Here is a 13,794-nt window from a genome sequence, read left to right on the forward strand (position 1 = left end):
AGCAGTGGGAATGAGATGTCTAATTTGAATATGATTATTTCCATCAATGGAGTAATGGGAATGAGATGTCTAATTTGAATATGATTATTTCCATCAATGGAGCAGTGGGAATGAGATGTCTAATTTGAATATGATTATTTCCATCAATGGAGTAATGGGAATGAGATGTCTAATTTGAATATGATTATTTCCATCAATGGAGCAGTGGGAATGAGATGTCTAATTTGAATATGATTATTTCCATCAATGGAGTAATGGGAATGAGATGTCTAATTTGAATATGATTATTTCCATCAATGGAGTAATGGGAATGAGATGTCTAATTTGAATATGATTATTTCCATTAATGGAGTAATGGGAATGAGATGTCTAAAATGTGTTCGAAGAATAAGAGTTATCGCCTGAAAATACGTCAGTTACCTGTAGCGTATAACTACATACGTTGTAGAGAGAGGAGTTCACAGTCATATAAATGGGTATTGTTTTAAACCACTTTTGCCGACTAATTTAATTATTTACATCAGCAAATTCTCTGTGACAAAAAAATTCGATGTTGCAGCTGAAACTCATATATTTACTACCTTTTAATTTGTTTGCTTCGTTAGTGAAATGTGCAATGTTTAATTAAGAAAGAAAATAATGAACTTCAGATTAATAGAATACAACAAAACAAATCACCGCACATTATCATTGTCCTGCAACTCAGTTGAACGCTCCAGCTAAATAGAAATTACAAAATATTTAACGATAAAAAATCTGCTACTCTGAAAAAGAATTATTTTACATACAACTCATTGTATATCTATTGATAATTACACTTTGATTCTTGACAATAATGACTCAATGAACAGATACATCAGCGCGATATGAAACTGGGCAGCATGGATGTTAACAATTAGAGGTGGAATGTCATTTTGGCATTTAAATGATACATCTATATCTGAGTTCGCAAGGTCAATATACATGTTTCATATCCATTTTCAGATACACAAACTATTGCTGGAATGTTCAATATCATTAGCTGATGATTAGGGTCTTAATCTAATCTAGGAAAGAAAAATATCGTCTTGAAGCAAGTGGGCTTAATCTGTAACAGTTTCAATAGTAGGCATCAGCGTTTTGGACCACCTACATCAGCTGACGTGATACTTGATTCCAATAGTAGGCATCAGCGTTTTGGACCACCTACATCAGCTGACGTGATACTTGATTCCAATAGTAGGCATCAGCGTTTTGGACCACCTACATCAGCTGACGTGATATTTGATTCCAATAGTAGGCATCAGCGTTTTGGACCACCTACATCAGCTGACGTGATAATTGATTCCAATAGTAGGCATCAGCGTTTTGGACCACCTACATCAGCTGACGTGATACTTGATTCCAATAGTAGGCATCAACGTTTTGGACCACCTACATCAGCTGACGTGATATTTGATTCCAATAGTAGGCATCAGCGTTTTGGACCACCTACATCAGCTGACGTGATACTTGATTCCAATAGTAGGCATCAGCGTTTTGGACCACCTACATCAGCTGACGTGATACTTGATTCCAATAGTAGGCATCAGCGTTTTGGACCACCTACATCAGCTGACGTGATATTTGATTCCAATAGTAGGCATCAGCGTTTTGGACCACCTACATCAGCTGACGTGATACTTGATTCCAATAGTAGGCATCAGCGTTTTGGACCACCTACATCAGCTGACGTGATACTTGATTCCAATAGTAGGCATCAACGTTTTGGACCACCTACATCAGCTGACGTGATATTTGATTCCAATAGTAGGCATCAGCGTTTTGGACCACCTACATCAGCTGACGTGATACTTGATTCCAATAGTAGGCATCAGCGTTTTGGACCACCTACATCAGCTGACGTGATACTTGATTCCAATAGTAGGCATCAGCGTTTTGGACCACCTACATCAGCTGACGTGATACTTGATTCCAAATGACATTACGATTACAGTCATGGTAGTCTTGAATACTGGAGAAAAACTGACAGGTGGTGAAATTAACAAAATATTGAATCGTGATGAAAACATGGGGTCAGCTTATTTCTTTTTATAAGATTACAACAGAAGAAGGAATATCATAGCTAAATCGAATATCTTGTTTTATGTAATATGCATTTTAGGTGTTAGATCAAGTAACAAACAGAACATATGTTATCATGTCTTTCTCCTTCTGAAGACACTGTGAAAAAGGATTGTTTGATTGATAACATTTTGGTGAACAAGTCTACGATACAAACAAAAACGTTACGATATGGTTGCAAGAATTTATTTAAGATTCGAAAGTTATGTTAAATTATACCGTTAGTGATGTATACAGATTTTTGTCTCCTAGCACCTAAACAGGTTCTCTTTTAATTTCACATTTAAACATAAATATGTGTGTGGCCTAAGCACGCTTACAGTCTAACTCAGTAGCAGACGCTGTATCCAAATTTAGATTGACGCTTAATTTTGGTTGTCATTTAACACTAAACAACGCCCAATTTACTAATTGTTTGCAAACACGATTTTTTGATGCATGCTAAGTTTCTACTTAAAATTTTTCTTACTATTTTTTATCACGAGTATTTTTTATAAAAAAAAAATAGTGTGCACTCTATCGTTTGTTGCAGAGTATTACAGGTATACAGTACTGTATGGGTGACAAGGTCATGTAAGTTCAGTCACTGACAGTTTCTATGATTCATGCTGAAAACTAATTATAGGCATTCGTGATGGCACTTAATGTATTGCATAAATGTACAGTTAACACATTTTAGGATTTGCCAATCCAGAGAGAGAGAGAGAGAGAGAGAGAGAGAGAAGAACGAACAGAAGAAGAAGAAAAAATATACAGGCCCAAATATGGAAATGCAAGTTTGAATAACCTGCACAAGGGCAGGTATAGTTTCTAAATGGCGAAAAGTAGTTGCAAAAGAGATATTACAACAATAAACATGATCTTGCCACTGACGCGATATAATTTTTCTCCCACGGTTATATTTCAGTATATCATCATGAAATATATGCTAAACAGGGACAGTTCAATATTGAAAATGGATATAATTAATGTAACAATTGGTACTGATGGAATGGGTATAGTGGATGCCAAAAATTTATTAGTTGCAGGAATATCTACAATATTATTAATTTTTCTAGCTTTTGGTCGTTTTGGTTCTACTGTATTAGAATTCATAGCTAAAGCTTAAGAGATAAAATAGTTTACCATAAGCTATTAAAAATGAAGAATTATTTACCGCTTGTATTATTAAACTAAATGGTATGGATGGTATGGCAAGCAAAGCAATAAATGACAGTGATATTAATTATGATGAACTCTGTTTAATAATTAAAAGTTTAAAAGAGGTAAGGAAATGAATGAACGAAAACAAAAATATTAAGGAACTTTTTAGAGACCTTCTTTAGCCAAGGTAAAGGGTTGTAAACCTCGTGCAAACGTTTGTACCAGATCTTACGACATAGATAAATTATGAAGACATAACGTAAATGGGCGATCTTTAGGTGTTAAATGCATGAATTCGACCTGTTGTACCTCAAGTTACCCAAACGACAACATACCTTACAGTAGAGGGACATCCTAAAACCTATACACAGCATACATTACAGCCGAGAGAAAACGTGAAGCCCGAACACAACATACATTACAGTAAAGAGAGATTCTGAAACCTGTACACAAGATACATTACAGTAAAGCAGCGGTGTCCAAACTTTTTTGCAAAGAGGGCAAGATTTCATAAAGTGAAGATGCCCGGGGGCCAATAGTTCCTTCTGAGGTTTTTTAACCACAAAAGTTACATGCAAATATACACTGTTATAGAACAATAAATAAATAAAAAAACAAATAAACAATAAATAAACAAAACAATTTTCATTGTCACAATTATCTTTATTTTTCAAATGGCAATGTAACTAAATATAAGCCACTCAGGCAGACATGAACAACTCTAAAAACACAATTCTGCCTTTCATTCATATCTGGAGAGTCAGATAACATTGAACTGTATGTAATACCTTAAATTTCCATGAGTTAGATAAATATATTTGCCTCATGGTCATTTTAAACAGGAGTTATAACTAATGCAAATTTTTCTGTTATCATTAAAGTTTAAAACAAGTGAATTTTGCTTTTGTCTTTTAAGAGATCTTGCAGAAAATAATAGTTTGTGCCACATATACAGGTACATAGCATCAACAGTTCTAACCAAATCTTATTCAAGAGTTTAATACAATAAGTGCCATAAGTCCAAGTGCATAAGTGTGCTTTTGCCTTTTCACTGTCAATAGTGACAGATGTTACCGTTCAAAACACCCAATTTCATATTGATCAAGAAACCGATAACTTGCTGACACTAACTTTTCAGTCGCCATGGCAGAAATGAGCGGAGAAGGGTTCGCGTGCTAGCAGCCCATAAATAATACATTTTATGACCGAAGCTGCGGGCCGTATGAAATCTTACCGCGGGCCGTGATTGGCTCGCGGGCCGGACTTTGGACACCCCTGCAGTAAAGGAACAACCTGAAACCTGTACACAACATACATTACAGTAGAGGGACACCCTGGAACCCGTACACAACATACATTGCAGTTGAGAGACATCCTTAAATCTGTACACAACATACGTTACAGTAGAGGGACATCCTAAAACCTGCACACGACATACATTACAGTAGAAGGACATCCTGAAATATGTACACAACATACATTACACTAAAGGGATCAACCTGGAACCTGTACACGACATACATTACAATAGAGGGACAACCTGGAACCTGTACACAACATACATTACAGTAGAAGGTCATACTGAAATGTGTACACAACATACATTACAGTAGAAGGACATACTGAAAATTGTACACAACATAAATTACAATAGAGGGACATACTGAAATCTGTACACAACTTACAGTACAGTAGAGGGACATCCTGAAAATTGTACACAACATAAATTACAATAGAGGGGCATACTGAAATCTGTACACGACATACATTACAGCAGAGGGACATACTGAAATCTGTACACAACATACATTACAGTAGAGGGACATCCGGAAACTTGTACTCAACATGCATTACAGTAGAGCGAAATACTGAAATCTGTACACGACATACATTACAGTAGAGCGACATCCTGAAACTTGTACTCAACATACATTACACTAGAGCGAAATACTGAAATCTGTACACGACATACATTACAGCAGAGGGACATAATGAAATCTGTACTCAACATACATTGCAGTAGAGGGACATCCTGAAACTTGTTCACAACATGCATTACAGTTGAGCGACATCCTGAAACTTGTACTCAACATACATTACAGTAGAGCGAAATCCTTAAACTTGTTCACAACGTACATTACAGTAGAGCGAAATCCTGAAACTTGTACACAACATTCATTACAGTAGAGAAGCATCTTCAAACCTTAAAATCTATGTATATTTCGTGATCACCTAAATCACACCAGACCTTTATATTAATGGGTACTATTCAAATTTATGTGAGATTCTACACGTCAAAAAACATTTCCATGGCGACTTTTTCTTACCTTTTTAAGATTATTACAAGCAATTGCGAACAGTTACGATACATGAGTTAGGGATATTTGTTATCTAAGTGGAATGCAGAGAAAAACCGCATTGTTGAACAAACAGAGCCAGGACACTTGACTACCTGAATGGAATATTTAGACAACTAGTGTTGCTTAAAAAGATGTCAAATAATTACTGTATTTTCTTCTACTCATCCTGATACAACTTAAGAAAAACAAGAAAACATAACCTTGCTATTACGAACTTCTTTATAATATGAATGTAACACACATCTGCATATGCATTGCCCTTATATATAAGTAATAATGATTTAATTACCGACCATTTTCTTGAACTTTGTTTTAAAGTTATCGAATGTCAATCTACGAGAAATGTCCCCACATTACCAAGCAAACCGCTACACATCACTGTAACACATAATACAAGTCCTTATAAACCAGAAAACAGTTTACAAGTCGAGGCATCAATATATTTAATGATTTAATTGTGACGGGTAATTTTGTGGTAACTTTTTATATTAATAATCAAAGGAAATGCTAAACATTTTAAACAGCGCTATTTAATCTTAGTAAAATGCGGATTAAATGCAACTCATTTACTATGGCATTGATGAAATATTTAAATGATTACATAATTAATAAAAACACGCAGATTTATTGTTACCAACTACTGTTCAGTAACAATAATTGGAACAAGAATCCTGAATGAATACCTGAGAAAATTACGTTCAGGATCTGGTATTGCACAAAACACTAGTACAGAAGGTAGTTTAGTTTATTACAGAAAATGTTTGATTCCGTCAGACATTCAAATTCTTACAGATTTATGTTCTATCTACCCTTATGTTCTTCCATAAAATTAAAGTTCAATCTCCAGATGTATTAGAAGGTGCTAACAAGGATTAAGAGGAAGAAAATATTTGTATAGAGTACGATGTTATTCTTTCGATAATAATAGCTCAAACAGTCAATAATAAATAAAGAACATGAACCTTTTTCTGTTTCAACTACTTGAAAACAGAGAAAAGCATTTATACAGCAGTTAATACACTTCTAAGTAGCTTAATATCTGACTTACCTGGAATGAGTTTAAAAGAATTCTTAATTTTGTGCAAGAAAGACAAAGAAACGGGACTCTGAGAAATAGTGTAATTCCGCAGTAGAGAAATATATTGTCAGGAGCACCTTACTCAGGCAATAGTTCTTAGAAGCCAGCAAATATGTCTTAGTTAAATATAAAAAACTTACTAAATTTAGTAATGTGTAAATGAATAATTTCTGGGCCAATTACCTGTTTCTTTAGGTTGAATCAAGATGTGCACAGGATAACACGTTACAGGGGACATGCAAATATAGATAATATTCAATAGGACATTAATTGACAGATGAACCGAAAGAATGCTATAGATAACATAAAATATGTATTTATTTCGTTTCGGATATTTCAGGTAAAGATACAGAGCAACCGAATAAAATCTATCCTTTTTGGGCATACGGTTTTAAAAGACGTTCCAATACTAAAAGTATAAACTGGGCTATTACAGCATCAAAGGGGAATAAGATATCTAAATGGAATGAAGATACTAAAAAAGGAAACTATATCACAGGTTAATAAGAAAACGATACTTCTGAAAAACAAAATGAGAAAACTTCAAGCAAAAATGTTCCGTAAAATATAAATATAAGCGCGATAGAAAAAAATGAACGGGGATGTTAATTTTGAAAACTTAATGTATCTATTATTCTAAGGACACTTTCCACATAACTTATAAAATTAGTGTATCAGTTACTTCAAAGAATAAAATGTTTAATAAATCATTCTTCTCGTAATGAGAGCAGTATCTTTAAACCGGTTGCGAACCTTTTATTTTTACATGATAATTTATCATTAGTTTCTCTGGCTATTTTCTAGGTGTGACAATGATGTTCAAATAACAGAATTTGAAACAAAGAAGTATCACAACTTAGATACTAACCAGTTGACATGTGAGGATTTTATCTACTCCTTAGAAATTGGCTCCCATTTCCTTCATACCGATTTCTAAATTCCGGATGATTGTTAATAAAAAAAGACACTCCATATATCTAGCCATATCTTTACAGTAAGATAATCTTTAATTTGTCTATGTATAATCTCCTGTACGTCTGGGTGCACATTTTAGAATAAATGCAAAATATCCTGGTCATTCTAAGCATGAAATTTGTACTTGTATGGGTATCTCAAAAGAGTCTAGAAGCCTTTGGTTACGATCCTGTTTTAGTTTTATTTGTGTATTTTTTTACGTTCTTGCTTAGTTTGAAAACGGATTACGGATTAAATATGCGTTTGTCTTCATCGTACGATCGCTGGCATTAAATATAAAAAGAGATATCACTGATTAATAATGTACATTATTTTGTATCTGACGCAAACAGTAATAATTAGTAATGACTTTACATTTTCTGTGATGATATTGAATATTTGCTTTCGTCTGCATTCATCAGTAACCTTAAGGTGATTAACTACCGTTACCTTTTCCCTTCTCCGTTACGATACCAGTTTGATATCATTCAATTAAGACAACTTTTCCACCTTTAGCATACCGTGTTTCATTGCTCAGTTGTTTCATTGGTCTGCATATTGTAATTTACAACATTTATAACATCTGATCGTATTCATTTTTTTTTATAATTATTTACTAATTATAGTTGTACAAAAACCTTACATGACTCTAAATGGTACCTAGCTAATTTATATGCACTATACAGTGTATGGTCGGTTACTCGATCCTTCTTTGTCACTAATGTTTATGGAGTTACTAGCTAGGTACCATTTAGAGTCATGTTAGGTTTTGTGCAACTATAAGTATTAAATCTAAATTTAAACGCTTGATTTCCCTCTAAAATAATTGTATCATCTAACCATTTAAACATTTCTGCACTTCGATTATTTTGTTTAGCATGATTTTCCAAACTCGTTAAATAAGTACCCTGGAAAGATATTGAATTTATATTCTTTGACAATATGTAAGATATTATTTCTTAAACCGATAATATTTGCATACGCACGTAGGAGCAGAAACATCCAGTCTTTTCTCCACTATCAACTTTAATTAAATTGTATCGTCACATAAACATGTTTCAGGACCAGCATAAACCGCGAGGGAATAATTGCATCGTGCATACAATATTACCATTATTAGTAGACATTAATTTTGCTGATCTTTATATAGTACACACTATTTCTAAATGCCTTTTAGCTGTTTAAAGTATAATCATATGATTTCTTAGCTAACAGATACTCTCTATTTGGCAAGCCATTTGTTTTCAAAATCTTTTCACCTTTGTAGATGTCATCCAGTTTGTCATATCAAAACAATTCTTCCTAGTAAAATATCATATCAGTCGATATGTGATAAGAGTTATTATATCACTAATTGTCGATATGCAGGTGTGTTGCGGTTACACAGACGCCATCAGCCGAATTACCGTCTTTCTCCTTCTGTTTCGGCCTATAAGAAACGGATGCTTATTCATTTTGCAATTTAGAAGGTGACAAAGTATAGTCGAAGTTAGTTGTCTTGAAAAAATAATGTAAGGGAAGTTAACTAAATTCATGTAGATGGGATTGTACCTCTCTCTAGCTCATGCTGACAATGGTTACTTGGTTGATGAACTATATCAACTACTTCAGCAAGTTCAACTTTCCGGTCACTACCACCCTCCACCTTCCACGCCTCCTTCCCCCACATATTTCAAGGCAAATGTTAAACAAGTTAACGTTTAAGATGCCAGAGATCAATGGATCACGTGATACAAACAATCTGAGTAGTAGCACATATAAGTATTCTCAGCCACATAAATAACTTGAAACTTCGGTTCAGTTGTGTAAGGCAACAATACTACTAATTCCATGACTGAACTGATGCAAGTTGAAAAGGAAAAGAAGATAGGATAAATAAAAATAAAACATGGTTTTCGATTTCATATCTGATTTCACACTGAGGAACAAAGTCTATTCGAATATTAAGCAACAACAAAAAGGACAGTTTTGTCAAATATGATAGAACCATGGGTCCCACTCTCAAATCTCTGCGTTATTCCCAAGATTTCAAAGAAAAAAATAGTTCAAAGAACAGAATATACAATCAAACACAATTTGAGAACCACGTCAAAGTTTGAACACCAAAAATAATGTTTGAATATCATACCAAAAGGTCAATCTTTCCTGCATGATCGCAAGTTAGCTTATAAATTATTTGGAAATGGACAAAGCAATTCCCAGATGAATGTTTGCCTATGAAAAGAAGCACAAGGAAAAGTCAATTTCTATAATAAAAGGTTTCACAATAAACGCGAGGTTTTAGTCTGATTATATATATATATATATATATATATATATATATATATATATATATATATATATATATATATATATATATATATATATATATTAGGACAGAATTTTTTAGTACAAATATCAAGATTTAAATTTTCTCTAAATGGTATTAAAAGTAAGTTGATAAATTATATTGAAAGTAAATTTCTATTAAATTATATTGAGAATGAATCTATTTAATTCGGTATTATGATTGTGTACTATTTAACAATGATCACGCTCTTATGATCAAGTACGAACCGTCTTATACATACATTGCCCTGTATCTCAAGTCAGAAAAAAAGTACATTCGCTAGGTTACGTAAATAGATGAACTAGACAGATTCCATAGATTTTTCTAGAAGGCAAATGCGCTGATCTTGCAGAAGTACCTACGTAATAATGTACATAGACCCAGACGATAATCTGTAGAGACTATGAAGCCTCGTTTTGAGATTCTGGCCAACGCAAAAGAACTAAGACTCATACCCATATTTGGCTTTGTCTTAAGAAACTGGTATATAAAGCCCCAGCCACGGGCTGACGCCAGTTTTGCTGGCCAGAACCTCAAACAGACTTTTGTCTTTACAGGTAAGATTATGATCTATGTACAATTTTTCATAGTATAAGACTTTTAGTGTTATAAGAATTTTTAGTGTTAAGATGTTAACCTAACATCAGTATGTTTAAACATTAGATCATTTTAATATTTCTTTACTATTCTTTAATATAATGTATCGGAAAGTTTAATTGAAGAACTTATATTTACTTATAATTATATTATTGATTATAGCAAAAGCAATGTTCACTACCAGCTTGATACTCAGTAATAGTTAATTTAGAAATAAAATGCTCTTTAAATAATAGAGTTTAATATGTTGACATTTTAGAATAAATTCAGTAACATATATTTCAATTATGATATTGGTCTGAAATATTGAATTCTAGATTCTTTTGCAATCGTAAATTTATTCGATATTTCATTATCTGTATTATATTCTAATCGGCAGATATTATACAATTTATGATGTTGGTAAGTGAAAGTAGATCGTAGTTTATACGTATCTCTTATATCCGCAATTTAAGCTTATGTAGATTGATATTGGAATGTAAGTTTATATGTTGAGTATTTCAATAAAGTTTTGCTGGCCAGAAGCTCAAACAGACTCTTGTCTTTACAGCTCGACCCCGTGTACTCTCTCATGCCAAGATTCACCGACATGTAGCTGTATTTAACAACATCATCAAGTGACACCTTTTTCAAGAGGATTGAAATTCCTTTCTTCTCTCTCTCTCTCTCTCTCTCTCTCTCTCTCTCTCTCTCTCTCGGTTTTGGGAAACAGATTGACATAGAGTTTACGAAGCAAAACACTTCGTAATATATTATATATATATATATATATATATATATATATATATATATATATATATATATATATATATATCGTGGGGACTGAAAATTATAAAGGGCAGTAACTCCATAAACATTAGTGACAAAGAATGATAGAGTAACCGACCATACGCTGTATAGTGCATATAAATAAGCTAGGTACCATTTAGAGTCATGTTAGGTTTTTGTACAACTATCTAAATAGCTAAATTCCTCACACACTCAAGTATGGCTGCATTACGTGCATGTTAAAGAAGGCAACGAATTCTTCTGCTTCCTTCAGACTTGATATAAAAAATCTGCAACATTGTACAATACGTCCTTTGACCCGTCATGCAATCAGCACACGCATCTGTTGCACCTTACAGTCTCGGCATTAATTACATGGGCGTACTTTCTGAGGAAAACATTTTTTGGACGACATAAAAACCGAATCAAGGAAACTTAATCGTGTTATAAAAGGCCTCAACATAACTCATACAACTCCTCGAGAGGACACGTGTAATATCTAGCATTATAACTCTTTCTTATTTCAGACATTTTCGCCTAAAGCTGTCTGAAACTGAGAACCAGTCTAAGGAAAGCTCATGCCAAAAGAGTGATGATTTACTTTCATTCTTATGAACGACTTTCTATGGAATATCTGTGGTTTTATATTGAATTTGTTGTATATCCAGACACAATTATCAGCCATGTAATTCGTTTGTCGGTACATTGATGAAATAATTATTCACATTTGTTTTGGACATTGACATATGGATGATGCTACATGTTTGCTTTTTATCCGTAAAAAAGATCACAGAACCCACGAGTATGCGTAGAGAACAAGTGAATTAGCCTGATCTTTGACGAGTGTGAATTATTCAACACTATCACGATGCTGACGATGCCTGCATGCACTGGGCATAGATCATGCTGAATAATTCTAATGAATAAGACTGACAAGTGAAATGGAATGGGATCTAAATTCAATGGATAAATTATATATACAGACATTAGCGTTCACGCAAAGTGGGTCCCTTGTGATGACAATGATCAAAGGGATGGAATACAATACAAAACTACAAACAAAAGAAAAACAGACAATACAAATATCCATTCACTTCATTTCCACTCAACGTTTCCTAAACGAGTTTATAAAAACAGTTTCGTTCTCACATTTATCCACTCGTCCAAACATTTATTTTTATCTGTCTAATGAGTTGTATTTTGCGGACACGTGGCTGCAAGGAGACAAACGAAGCGTCAAGTTCAGGATTTTAATACACGTGTGATTGGGGTCTGCTGATGGACAGAGAATCAACATAAATATAATATATTCTGGATACATCTTTACAAAATGAAATAAAATTTCAAATTTAACCGACGTTAAAACCTCTCAGAAGTCCTGTTTTTAAGATGGTTGTATCTTTTTTAAGAATTGTCACTTATATTATTTTATTGTATTTAACAATCCAGTCATCTTCTACATTCATCTCTCTCTCTCTCAAAAAAAAAAAAAAATATAAAAATGGGATTCCAGATGACGTTGAAGTAATGAACCATTTGTGGCCTCGAAGATCAGCGGTACATTTCAATGCACGATCCAAAATATGTAGGTTTCACAAACCATTCTTCACAATAAATATTTGCATTATTATAAATTTTGATTCAGACATATACAAACATAAAAATCAGTTCAGACAGACAGATGCCTTTTCCAAGTTTTAGAAACTTCATACGAATCATTTAATTCTGAAATAAGCAGATTCTTATCTTTTACATTTTACTTGACCAAATGGAAATATATAATGCAACTCGTCAATTTTTTCTCGACTCCTTTAAAGGGAAATTAAAATTGGTAAATCGATTGACTCGTTAGACTCCTGTGAAAAAATGGGTAAGACGAATGATAGCGAGTTAAGATTCAGGTCGGCACCAAATATTTCTGCACATGGGAAAATGTATATCATTTTGGTCAATACAATATCGCCAACTGTGATACAATGAGCTCATAACTTCTTTGAAACAATGTGTTATTACAATCACGAATCTGCAACATATAAAGCACAGACTTCAAATATTTATAAAAAGGCTGAAATTGTTTGTTTTATAGTTGTATCTTCCACAAATAACGATACGAAAAAAGATTTAATTATAAAATATTTGATGGAGAATGGCAATTCCGGTCATAGTATATTGTATATTATAATGGCTGTGTAACAAACTGATTTTGGAACTTAAATAACAAAAATACAGTGAATCTAGCGACGAATATTCGAAACAAAGTCATGGAAACCCAGATGGAGCAGCATTGCTTAGGAGCTCGATAATACGTGAATTATTTCTTCAAGACATAAATGTTTGAATTAAAGACAAGAACCGCACGAAGAGACTGACGGTCTAGTGGCGAAAATGACTTTCCAGGAATTCAAGTTATGTCCGTTTCTTTTTCTTTCTTCCTTTTAACTGTTGAGTATTGAAGGCATTGT

At 33.4% G+C, this 13,794-nt stretch overlaps 1 protein-coding gene across 4 annotated transcripts in view; it reads right to left on the reverse strand.

The window, feature by feature from the left end:
* LOC149781268 (uncharacterized) overlaps nucleotides 1-13,794 on the reverse strand; it is a 103,109-nt gene that overhangs the window by 17,059 nt on the left and 72,256 nt on the right. The window lies entirely within an intron of this gene.

This window comes from Sinohyriopsis cumingii, chromosome 15, assembly GCF_028554795.1.
Source record: "Sinohyriopsis cumingii isolate HCF-2022 chromosome 15, ASM2855479v2, whole genome shotgun sequence".
In the NCBI taxonomy this organism is placed as follows: Eukaryota; Metazoa; Mollusca; class Bivalvia; order Unionida; family Unionidae; genus Sinohyriopsis; species Sinohyriopsis cumingii.